The 11,267-nt window shown below is 42.0% G+C and overlaps 2 protein-coding genes across 7 annotated transcripts in view; both read right to left on the minus strand.

Moving 5' to 3' along the window:
• The window catches only part of LOC143207819 (agrin-like), a 580,688-nt gene extending 574,845 nt beyond the window's left edge, over positions 1 to 5,843 (minus strand). For 4 of the 5 annotated variants that reach the window (XM_076421620.1, XM_076421622.1, XM_076421621.1 and 1 more), the window contains exon 1: positions 4,721 to 5,842. The gene's annotated coding sequence lies outside the window, so the exon portion shown is untranslated. Of the gene's footprint in view, positions 1 to 4,720 lie in introns of all 5 variants that reach the window. The other variant, XM_076421623.1, reaches the window with a different exon arrangement.
• Positions 1 to 11,267, minus strand: part of LOC143207824 (uncharacterized) — a 171,803-nt gene that overhangs the window by 65,072 nt on the left and 95,464 nt on the right. The window lies entirely within an intron of this gene.

The raw sequence follows: 11,267 nt of genomic DNA on the forward strand, positions 1-11,267 counted from the left end.
ATTACGTATTCATTGCGTACTAAATAATATTTAATCTCTATCGGAATTCATGCCCATTAAATTCAGTTTATAATCCTCAACGTAACGGTCGTCCGGTAATATAAAGCAGTGCATCGATTAAATCGAAGAGTTAAATATGTAATTAAACTAAATACATTAGAGTATAATCATCCGTCTACATTTTATCTAAATATCTTATTAAACCCACTGATTAATTGTCTTCGTTATTTTCAAGGAACAACAAGTAAATAGAAATTTATTTCTTTTCTTAATAATTCAACTGATCATAAATATTTAAGATTTCAAGCATAAAAAGCGAATAGTATACGTTGTTGTATAAAAATGACAATTTTCGAATAATGTGTTTCTGAATTTATGCAATAATTTTTAATGAAAGCACCTTTTCAATTTCAATAATTACAAAATGTAAAAAATGCGAAACCGGTGTCGGTTAGTCGTAAAATCCGTAAAGTAAACAGTAATAATTCTCCGAACACAAAGGTCTAAAAGCAAAGTGAAGGAAGGAAGAATCCACTCACAAGACCACAAACAACAACGACCGAATAACTGAATTGGAGCGCGAATAACAGGATATCGTTTCTCGAGATTCATTTTGTTGTCTTTAACAACGCGGACCGTTTAATTGCAGATATCTCCGTTCGGTTTAATTAGCCCGTCGCGTCGTCGTTCTACGTAGCGTAAATCGATTTCAAAGGCACGGACACGTCGACGCGCTTAGCGACGAACTTTCGACGAGACTCCCGTGTCGGGGCTCCGGTTACGCTGGCTGAGGGTAGTCGAAGACTCGCATGATCGGTGCAACGATAGCTAGAGTGATTCACGATGAGCCTCGTTACGGCCGCGGTTCGAAGTTTCCCGTCCAATCAGGATTTTATCTCGAGCGTCATCGGTTGCAACGACGTGGCGTGCCAATTGATTTCCCCGATACCGCGGGAACTTAAGCAGATACACCCGTGCTTCCGGGTAAACTTTCGCGCGATTAAGACCGGTAATGTTCGCGGAATTACCGCGAGATAGCTCAAATCCCAACCTTTCGTCGGGTACTCAACCACGTGCGCTGGTTATTATCGATCCCGTCCCGGCGAGTCATACATTTATTTTACTTAAAACCGAAGACTGCGACTACGTAAGCTGCGCGCCCAGCTAATCTGCCGCTTTTGTGTCGAGATCCTAGACGAATATACGACTGCTGGAACGAACGATTGTACAGAAAATATTTATCGAGCTATTCAGGCGAATGTGAGTTAAACGAAATTGTTGCTTCTGTTTCGACGATTTAATTTCTTTATACTAAGGTATAGTCTGTGTGGAACTAAAATAGGCGTCGGTTGAACCACACAAAAATGAAAATAACTGTGAATACGTTGAAAAATATAATGTCCACTCATATGACTTAACCCTTTCAGGGACGTTGTCTGCGCATCATGCTGACTCTGACACAGTTTTAAAATTTATAAAACGAGATCTGATTACAGTGTTCCCGCGATTGATGTGACTTTCGGGTATGCGGATGATGTGACTTTTCTATGCCCACTACTAGGGGGTTCCCTTGGGCGGTCGATCGCGCTACAAAGAAATTAAGGTATTAGGATGTTTAAACTGGGGTTTTATGATACTCGATGTATTATTCTCAGGTATGGAATAGCATTAGTACAATACAACAATTTCCCGCTTAGCACCGTTGTTTACCCAAGATCGTCGTTTACACTTGGAAAAGTTATCCAAGATGTGTCCGAATATTAACGCGGGCTAAGACTGCGGGTTAACACTGTAAGTGCCAGTATCGTCGAGGAGGTTAAAGGATAAGACGTAACGCGTAATTTAATGCTATTGATCGAGCAAATCGCAGCGATTCGAGCAGATCCCTGTAAATCGCTGGTGTCTACAAATCCGTAGAACGGCAGCCGTCCGCAGTATTATCGAGACCATCGAAAAATCGGCCATGACCCCTGCTTTTATTGCGAATCAAGTTGTTCTGCACGGAAGGTTTGCCGGTTATCACAATTCGCCGTAAAACTCTGATCACGTCTATTACGTTCGTGACCGGCAGCCGAATGTTATCCCGTCAGTCAATTGCGCAGCCGTAAAATATGTCACCGGGCCGTATTAACGCGGCGTCAAATCGTTCTGTATAAAACAACGACAAATGGAAAAGTCGACGGAACGTGCTTTAATCCCCGATTCATCACCAGATATACGAACAATTTCGGGGATTTATTTGCATCAGACCGAAAGGGTTATTTCGAGAGGGACGTTAAAACAGTCCTCGCGCTGAATTCAAGGGAAACATCGCGATTAGGGTGATTTATCCGTGAGATTAGGAGAGGTCGAAAACGATCGGACTTACTATTAGGTGCTGGGAATCGTGTTAGGCATGCACGCCTGGTTCAGAACTTCGAAACGGTGTAGAATGTTTTCTTGAAAAACGTAAAGGAAATTCCAGTTTTGCAATTTCTTTTTCCCCCACACAGCGACCGACCGCTTTCTCGGTTGCAATCCCATTACCACCGCGGCACTCCGCATGTCATTACAAAACCTGCAGACACTGTATTTTAATCCGTTACAGTCCCCGAAATGTTGCAACGTATAATCTGCGAAGAGTAATTCCATCCTACAATTCCTCAACCGTGAAATTCTCAACACATGATTTAAGCTAACAAACTTAACAACCGAGGCTGGGCTCCGCGCTAACCCTTATACTTCACACTCGCTTGCCACACCTTCCTTATTTATACGTACAGTCAACATTTCACGATTGTTAGGCGTCTTTCCACACTCCATCAGTGTATCATATAATTCTACTTTCTTTTGTTCTTCTCCTTAAATGCTTGATATTTCAGAAAAATATATTTCGAACAATTCATTACTCCTTTTCATGTATACTTAACGTTTCAGTATATAAAATATTACTATATTCATTAGTGAATATTTAAAATGTAATTTGAGATTAGTCTTCTCAGTTCTCAATCGTGATTTCAAATGAGCAATCGTAATCTACAAATATCAATTAGTAAAGTAAGATGAAAATCAATTAATGGCTGTAATTATGTTTTAATTCACAAACACTACGAGTTTGTGTGTGTTATGTAAAAGGCCCTGAGCATGACGAACTCTCAGTACAAAGCATTAATGCGACTCTGCGCTCCATTTAGGATAATAACGTGCTTTATTTTTTAATTCATCAAATATTATGCTGGCCAAAAATCCCTCTTTCATTTTATCTCATTCATATCGTAACACGAATTCGACATCGGAAAAACGCCAGAAAAACTGTTTGGCCAGTACAATATATTGTGCTGTCATCCGTGTTTTTTATCATTTTACGAGTAATGTGATTTTGATTCTATATAAAACAAACCAATAAATAAAACGAATGCTCACCAAACATTTTTTCGGGACACAATAACAAATCACAACATCAGCTTATACTTTCGTTTCGAATATATGGATTTAAACATTTGCACAATATTAATTTAATTTCCATCGCTTCTCTGCTTCTTTCTCTTCCATAATTTCAAAACGCAATAAAAACATTCTCTTTTCATTACGTCCGTAATTTATGGAGGGACTACAAAAGAATATAATCAGGCATTTTCCGATATGGAACGCTCTTTAGAAATGGTTGCATACAAGATCTTGAAATAAAATTTCACCCACTTTTGTTTTACATTTTAAATTAACACATACATAAAAGTAGTAAACGGGTAAATTATTTCTCTCTCTAAATAATCAAGTATAATCAAGTTTTGCGTGCGGAACCATGGCGTCTCCGAGACGTCGTTGTTTATTAACAGCAGTGAATTATCCTAGCCTCACTATGCAAGGAAAATTCAGCGTTTTTGGGGGGCCTATTACTTCGCCCACACCCGCAAGAATTCCAACGACTGGCAGACTGATTGTGCGACACGTCCGGTTACGTGAGTTCCCGTGATTCTAATTCAGTGGGACGTAAAACGGCGTGGCGTCGCCTCGTCACGTGTTCGCATGTCGAATCCTATTTCGAGCTTATTGCCCCATGTCGGGTACGCGGAAGATCGCTGGAGGTTCCAGCGAAAAATCGGCTTCGGGCTGCTACGTGGCTGCATATCAAAGAAATCGGTCGGGCAGATCGAATGTTCGGTTCGACGTGGGAAATAGGAGTGCGGAGGAGAGACGCGATGGCGCCTTGATTCAGATGTTTAAGGTCTGGGGGCCTAGAAACGTCTGAGACTCAAAGGGCGAAAGACAGGAATAAACGGCAAGGGGGGAGGGCGTCTTTCCGAGGCAATGGAACGAAAGGATGACTACGACAGGTTGAAAATCCAATTCCGCGCGAGAGGAAACGATCACCGGGTGTACCCCGTCGAACCTACATCGTCGAGAATTCGTGTGCGATCCCCTCCCTAACCGCGGGTAGCATTCTCGGCAAACGACTCGCGTAAAATCCTGCGGAACGACGGTTTTTCCTCGGTTTACGAGTCGATGTCGCGACCCGAGCACGTCCAGAAAGACGGACTCGTGTCGTTGGAATTCGATCGTTGCACCGCGCCGCACCGGGACAAAAACAAAACCGTTCCACGTTGCAGCCGTCAGCCGAGTCCAACCTGGTCTCGTTTTCCCGGTGTGTCCTCGTTCGGCCGGCCGAGAGAGTAGAGAAAGAAAAACGCGCGCCATGAAATTGCGATTTTACTGTGCCACCACGGTGTCGGTAAATATTTACCTGTCAGGCGGCTGGCTGTTCGTTTCCCTCCGGTCGCTTCTGCTCTTTAATTAACACCCGTTGTCCCTCTCCTTTTGTAATCTTCCCTCTCCACCGGCGGGTTTCCACGGCACTTCACGCTCGGAGGATCGCGCGTCGCGTCGTCGAAAACGCGACCACCAGCAGAGAGTCCTCTCGCGTTTCCACGTAACGTCACCGCTGCTTCTACCCTTTCTGCCGTTCGATCGCGACACAACGCGCCGAGAGAGCCTCCTTCCGAGGTTCGATCGCGATCGAAAGCGATATTTTGCGCCCGGAACGACACGCTATACCTGTCACCAGTTTTTCCCCTATCGACCCATCTCGCTCGTCAAGACTCCGCGGGACACTACGCGGCGTTTTGCGCCCCGGTCAGATTGACGACGCATCCGAACCGAACGACAGTCGGCGTTTATGGCGACAAGCGTGCCCCAGGGGTAACCGACTCCTCCGACTTCCGGCGTGACGGCCGGCGCGCTAATGGACTCTAATGGATGACAAAATCGGGGAAAAAAGTTTGGTCGGTTGCTCGGAAATCGAACGGAGACCGAGCTAATGGAGAATCCTGTTCCTCCTGGGCAGAACCACTGGACACGTTCTAACGATTTCGAGGGTTTCGTCGTTGGCTAAGCTCTACGCACTACACATCTAACACTCTCTAGGTCGCCACAACACTGCGCACTTTTATAAATCCAGCGTGGAGCTCTTCATTGTTCGGAGGTTGCTGTCTGGCATGCTTAGGGGATGCACACCGTTCGGAGACGATCCGGAAACGGATGTCACTCTGGCAGAGTCGTTGGTAAAGGAACGTGTTCTTGATGGCAGTGGGAAGGAGGTTTGCGAGACATTCCGCGGTCACAGTGACCAGCGAGCGGCGGGTCGAGGGTCGGTTCGCATCGCGTCACGACGCGGTACCGGGTCCACACTGACGGACCGACGACGACGACGACGACGACGACGAGACACGTCTCCGGAGGCGAAGGCTCGGCACGCGAGTTCGCCGGCCGACTGAAGCACGGTTCGACTGTCGCGTCGGCCGACCCCGAACCCGAAACTCGCCTGTTCGCGTCCTCTTCGTCCAACTCGATCCGCCATCTCGTTCGGTTCCCCATGAGGCGGTCGAGGGTAGCACGGGGTAAAGAGGGCATAAACAGACCACCAGGGGAGGGATGGCGGAGAGGGTGTGCGCCTGCGCCAGGTGAATCAGCCGACGAGACTCTCTTCCTTCTACTTTATGCCTGACACTCGCGCTACTCCTGTACTCTGCTTGTGCAGGTGAAATAGATACCGGGAAAAAATGCTAAGTGTCTTTTTAACCTTTCTTTCGCGTATGACCAGCCAAAGAGACCTTTGCCTGACGCTGACTGTTAGTGCGGGTGTCTGTTCACAGGGGATACGTAAGTTACGATACTCGGCGACCGGCCAAAGTCCAAAGCACTCTAATCGATTAAAGTATTAACACGCTCGCCGCTAGTCGAGTTTTGTGTTTCTTTATGTCCCGACGCGACGGTGGATCCAGTTATTACTGCCAGTCGAATGCCGACGAGGGTTCTACGGACGACGCGTATGCTGATGTGCTCGCTGATATGACGAGTGATTACACTTATTTTCGAGGGAATGGCGTTTTGTGATTGGTCGGCTGACGAGAGTGACTCTAACAATTTGTGCAAAAGATAACCAAGAAAATTGTTTTCTAGGAAATGTCGAAACTCGTTCCGAGAACGTATGCTTGACGGTTGGGATAGGCCGTGGATCGTCGGGCGAAGTGAACGTTAATGTGTACGATAATACAAAATATATGTTAAAATGTTTACTATTTACTTCTAATAATATTCATGGTATTAATGATTATATATTATTGCATATTGTTTGGCTTATATCGTTAAAAGACACAAAATCTAGAAGTAGAGATGATGCATTAAGTAGAAATAGCGCGCAATAGTCAGACGCACTAGTTTACTACGTTCGTAAATATAAATGGAGGAAAAATACTGTAACTCTAATCGCGTGGAAACGAAGCTTGATAAACGAACATGGTTTCTATACTTATTATTTGGGTGGTTAGTTTTTTTGTGAGCTTAAGAATTTAATATAATGAGATACTATTAACACATTGATTTATATCACTCATATTTAGGTGACGCAATTATTTCTCGAGACTTAAAAATTCATTTCTGCTGTGACAGATATGTGTAAATTTGCTTACCAGAGCAAAAAGTGGATTAACTTTATAAATTCTAACTTCTCAGTATTTATTTTGTGAAATGTGTGTGAATTGCTTTTCTTTTACGAATTGTTGTGATCGTTGAGTGTGTGATCAACGTGTTAATAATTTCCTATCTGTAAATTGTTGTAAAATATACAGTCTTAAAAAAAAAGAAAAATAGTAAGATTACATTTACTGTCACCTAAATGTAACCAGTAGGTAACAAAGAAAATTTCTTCACATCGCTGGTAACAATTCAAATATACCAAATGCATATAATCCAACCATCCATTTCACATAAATAACATTTTTTCATATTCACCATTTTGCTTCATAAAACTATCATACATCAAGAGGACGTAACGTACACAACCGACCAAGAGTTTACCTAACAAATCTCTCAAAGACATACGTCTCTTCCATGTTATAAATTATTATATCTATGTATTTGTTTTTATTTTTAGACTTAACAAACTCGTTCACAGGGCGAATCCAAAGCTCCGATCTATAAAACGAGCACAATCTACCATCCCCGAATTGCGTAACCTCACAAGAATACTGCCACAAGTTGAAAAAAGTAGGAAACAAAGAAACAGAGCTCCTGTTTCGCGCATTCAAAAGCCGAGAGGCGTTCCAAACATTCGAATATCGGTTTCAAATTATTTCCAATGAACAAAACGACGAGTGAACCGGTTACGCGAGTTAAGCTGGACCCGATATACCCGAGTCCCGATAATTCCATTTCGCCCGATCAGATTCGAACACACGAAAGGGGAACAAGACGAAAAAAAAAATAACGAAAAAGGATAAATAATTTCCTCGAAACTCTTACGGGAATGAAACTCGGGGGGTAGAACGAGGCCGTTGCTTCTCGTCGGTGCCCCGTATAAGCGTATTAATCGCGTTCAATGGCGTTGGACGTCGACGAACAGTAGCTAAATGCGTTACGCGAAATCAATTCAAGGTGTGTACATATATACACACAAAGAGAAAGAAGACGGGATTTTATGCGGGTGTTCATGGCCTTAAAGGACGGGTCTTGCCCGTAACAAAAAATAAACGAAAAATTAGAAATTTAATATTTCAGACAGTATAAAATGCTAGAAAAAAGTAAAATAACATCGCTTCCTACCTTGCGGTCATGATATTATTATACAGAATAATCAAATTTTGCCAAAACTTTAACTTTTTGTTCGCGACATGTGACTTCTTTCAAACTTTTTCTTTTCTGGATGAATGGAAGGTGTTGATGTAAAAAACAATTTTAACAACAATTTTGCGGCAAATTTCTTTTACAAATGTCCACCGATCCAGAGGTGTAGATTCACCCCTACGACAGATGACCATTACTTTTTATACACTCTGTACATAACAGTGTATATAACTGACATGTTCAAATGATTTAAATACATATAACGTTCCTTATCACTATATAAAATTCTTCTTAAAAATGATAAATAAAAACTAGTGATAAGTGCATTCGTTTCCATTTTTCTTTATGATGCAATTGGTTAATGCGAAGAAACGTCCGGGAACGAACGGTGGAATCGAGTTGAACAGTCAACGATATTACGGTATACCATCGATGCGCCGTCGCTCGGCACAATATCTTGAAACGAAGTCGGGATGCACGAGCGTCGCCTCCAATTAATTAACGTCAACCGCGATAAATCAATCGAATCGTTGTTCTCAACGCAGTCAACGGTTTTCCGCGGGTAAACCACAGAATCTCAGTTCCGCTTCCCCGTCCCCGTACACTCGACTACCCTTTTCACCCCCATCGACCCCCTCAAACCCCCTTCAGCTCCTCGAATCGCTCTCCGCAGCCGCCTAACCGTGGCCCAAGTCGATGTCGACGATTCGATGTGGGAAATCAATCACCCCCGAAACCACTTCGTGGAAACTTCGAGAGCGCGTTACGCCCGGCCCGAAGCGGATCGGAGCGGAGCCGAGCGGAGCGGTACCGAGCGATCGAGATTCTTCCGAGTAGCGATCCCGTCCCGTGTTCCGACCGCTTTGACGAACGCACGACGGATTAAAGCGATACGAGTCCCACCTCTGATTATGTCGGATTCGACGCTCTCGATAGTTTCAAATGGTTTGGCGAATTTTCAAATACAGTAGTGCACGGTTGAATTTACATCGGCTCAGGAGCCGGCAGTTTACCTTTTGTACTCCAAGCAATTTGACCGTACGCTATAAATAGTTCTCTGGATCTCGATCGACAATTGTTTAAACTACAATTAATGTTATTGGCGCTCTGGTTCGATCAGTTGGAAAAATATAAGCAAGTTTGCAAAATATTACATGAAATTTAATTCGACGTTTCGGTCTCAATTTAGACCATTTTCAAGAAATTTTTAGAAAAATTTTTAGAAACGCAAAACGGAAATTTTTCTATTCTTGAAAATGGTCTAAATTGAGACCGAAACGTCGAATTAAATTTCATGTAATATTTTGCAAACTTGCTTATATTTTTCCAACTGATCGAACCAGAGCGCCAATAACATTAATTGTAGTACGCTATAAATGTTCGAAAAACAGATCAGAAGGCGAATGTATGATAAACATAGACAAATCATTCGATGACATTGATGGACTAACAGTTATCACAACTCTTTAATTAATGCGTATAATAATGAAAAATACATTTCAAAAAGTTCATTGATTATTTTTCATAATATTCATAAGATTAATAATTATATTTGTTTCCATACTGATGGGTTTCTATCGTTAGAATATTCGAAATATTACACCTGTCTGCAGAGACGAGCTAAGTAGAAATAGCGCGCAATGGTCAGACGCAGCAGTCTACTAGGTTAGAAAATACTAATAGAGAGAAAATATTCAAAATCTAATGCATAAAAATCAATTTTGAAATATTCCTCAGAGTCAGTGCTATACAGGGTGTCTCAGCCAAAGCAGACCACCTAAATATCTCCTTTATTTTTAATGACACGAAAAATATTTGCGGCATAATTTAAATGGTATCGAAGGAGGAATATCATAGAAGAACAATTTTTTTTGTACGGTTATTTTTTCATAGTTTTTTCAAGGTCAACGTTATTTTTTATCGGGAAAACTTTTTTTCTATTCCATCTTATAGCGACTGAAAAAATACATTTGAATATGCTCAAATCATTAACAAAATCGAATAAAAAAAAGTTTTCCGGATAAAAAATAACCATGACCTTGAAAAAACTATGGAAAAATGACCGAACAAAAAAAAATTGTCTTCTACGATATTCCTCCTTCGATACCGATTAAATTATGCCATAAATATTATTTCGTGTCGTTAAAAATAAAGAAGATATTTTGGTGGCCTGCTTTGGCTGAGACACCCTGTAGACAGATACGTCGCCCCTGAAAGTTTAAAACGATACGAGTCCATGCACCCCAGATTATTTCGAATTTTAAGTGGTTTCGATAGTTTTAAGTGGTTCGGCGAGTTATTACCGCCGCGGATTTCATCGGATAACGACGAGGATCGTCGGGGATCGTCTTACAACGCTCGGACGAAGGACGGATTTTTGCATAGCGAAGGAAAGCACGGGGGTGATTAAACGGATTAAAATAGAGCCTCCAGGTACCCGTGAAAACGACTGACTGCCCGACCCTTATGATCCGAATCGGATCGTTAAAATATTCTTCAATGTGCTCCGCCGCGGTGATACCGGTGTCAGAATAACGGTCAGAGGAGTGGCAGACTGCATTAACGATTCATGACAGACTGGCTTTACCCGTTGCGGGCAGTTGGTAGGACATTTGGTAAATTTCTCTTTTGATAGTGAATAATGAGGTACTCCATTGGTTTTGTTACTTATTTATTTATTGGACGATGGAAGGGTATGTTTTTTTTGGTCAGGAAAAGTTTCCTTGCCAATAGTGTTGGCGCCGAGGTTATGCAAGCGAATTGCACCGAGATATCGCGACATTTAGATCATTATTTTTTCTATCTACATCTATGTATACAGGTTGAGTCACCAAACGTTTGTACCTCAAATATCTTTGTTGTTTCTAAAGATACGTAAAATATGGTAAGGACAAAGTTGAATGGTACAATGGGGCTGACACGATGCAAAAAAAAATTTCGTTTTTATGTCATTTTTTTTAGAGATATGAAGGTCAACTTCATTTTTTTAAATACATAGAATGTCCTATTTTTTATACCATAGATCGGTAGAGTATCAAATTCTGAGTACAAAACTGTTGACCTTCATATGTCCTAAACCAAATAGCTAACAAGATAATATCCAAAGAAGAAAGAAAATTCTTTTGATAATATCTCGTAAACTATTAGATTTAGGACATATGGAGGTTAAT

The sequence above is a fragment of the Lasioglossum baleicum genome, chromosome 4 (genome assembly GCF_051020765.1).
Source record: "Lasioglossum baleicum chromosome 4, iyLasBale1, whole genome shotgun sequence".
Taxonomy (NCBI): domain Eukaryota; kingdom Metazoa; phylum Arthropoda; class Insecta; order Hymenoptera; family Halictidae; genus Lasioglossum; species Lasioglossum baleicum.